Raw genomic sequence first — 1,956 nt, forward strand, 5'->3', positions numbered from 1 at the left:
AGTACGAAGGGGGGGGGGGGGGTGGAAGAAAAGACAAAGAAAATGAAATGAAAAAAAAGGAGAGGAAAAAGAAAGAGAAAACAAAACAAAATAGAAAAATAAAAGAAAATCAAAAAACAAAGTTCCCTGAACTATGTTCGACTTGATTCCGAAAGGATACGTAGGCAGCCTCTCGCCGGGGTTCAGACACACCGAAATAAAAATCTAAATTTCCCCAAAAGTGAAACAGGGGCAAAAGTTATAATGGTCGGCGATTGGTTTCGCCTGAAAGGTTCCAAAGTTGTAATTCAATCCAAATTCTTTTTACCCCAAATCCAGTTCAAGTCCTTCCGATCAATCGGTAAAGATGTTCAAAATTGGAGGATACAGTTACAGGGATCTGATACAACAAAATTGGAGAAATAAAATGAGAGAGTCTTACTGATGAAAACTCTCATGGGCACCGTAAGGCGATGGTAAGTAATGAAATTCAAAAATGAGAGAGTCTTGTTAGTGAAAACTCGCAAAGAGCACTATAAGGCGATGGTAAGAAGAGAAATAAGATAGGCCAGTTGTTGAAAACTCGCAAAAAAGGCGTCATTGATCGAAAAGAGGATCTTCATGGCCGTGAGCGTCAACACAATCTTGGGCAATGTTTCTCGGTTCCGAAGCAAAAAGTTGTGATGAATTCCTAAGAGTCGGACGGTTTACAAAGATCAGGCATCTAGTCCAAAAGGCATGTCACGTTTATTGAAGTCCGCATGTACTCCAGATAAGTCCTTCTTTCCTTTCCCCGAAAGGGATACCTCTTGTCTTAATTCATTTGTCCATTCCATTGTTTGTTTTTCCTTTGAATCCCTTTCGGTCTAACTCTATTCCGAAATTGAGACAAAGAAGGGATGGCAAGACTGATTTACAGGGTTTTCATTTGATACGAGCTAATATGCAAAAAACGCATCCAGCCTCGTCAAGGGCATCAAGTCGACTTCGACCGGCCATGGTGGCTGATGTTTTGAAATTAAAAACTCTTGGAAGGAGAAAATCAGATTGAAGTGCCTATAAAGGCAAATGAAGTTGAAAAGGTTGAGTCCCACGTGGCTAACCGTCTCAGCAAAGACTTGAAAAATCCAAGGTACACCAAATGCTCTGAAATTGAAGTTGGAAGAAAGAAGCTAGAAATGAAAGGCCTACGAAGGCGAAATAAAGCTGGAAAAGGTTAAGTCCCACGCGACTAGCCGTTGCAGCAAAATTTGAGGAGCCAAAAGTTCCGCAATGCTCCAAAGTTAAAAATTGAAAAAGAAAGAAAAACAAGTCAGAAGTGAAAGGCCTACAAAGGCAAAATAAAGTCAAAAAGGTTGAGTCCCACGCGACCAACCGTCATGGCAAAGTCTGGAAAAGCCAGAGGTTCTCCAGGGTTAGAAATGAAATCGATCCTCAAGGGACAAGCAGTTGCAGTTGAGGTCTTCATCAAAGAAGCCGGGCAGAGATCAAGTGACGGAAAAAATCAAGGCCACAAAACCAACCACTGTTTCAAACTAACAATTGTTCTTTATTTGAAAATAGGAAACTAGCGCAATACAAAAGAAACCTTACAAGAAGCAGGTGCAACAAAAGAAAACCGCGCAGAGGCTAAAATAGCTCTACAGCAATAATCAATCCAAAAGGGAGGTCTCCTCCAAATTCTTTCCTGAATTTTCACTCATTAAATAAAAAAAATGAAATAAAAATAAAGAAAAGAAGAAAAGTTCGAAGTCATGGTAGTATAAGGTCTCCAATCCCTAGCTGCGTTTTTCCAACATAGGGTCTCCAATCCCTAGTTGATTTTATCTTAGACATAGGGTATCCACTCCCTAGTCTCTTTTCCAACATAGGGTCTCCACTCCCCAGTTGATGCCAGCATAACGTGATACCAGCATAACCTGATGCCAACATAGGGTCACCACTCCCTAGTTGATTCCAACATAGGGTCTCCACTCC

Source organism: Nicotiana attenuata, chromosome 3 (genome assembly GCF_001879085.1).
Source record: "Nicotiana attenuata strain UT chromosome 3, NIATTr2, whole genome shotgun sequence".
In the NCBI taxonomy this organism is placed as follows: domain Eukaryota; kingdom Viridiplantae; phylum Streptophyta; class Magnoliopsida; order Solanales; family Solanaceae; genus Nicotiana; species Nicotiana attenuata.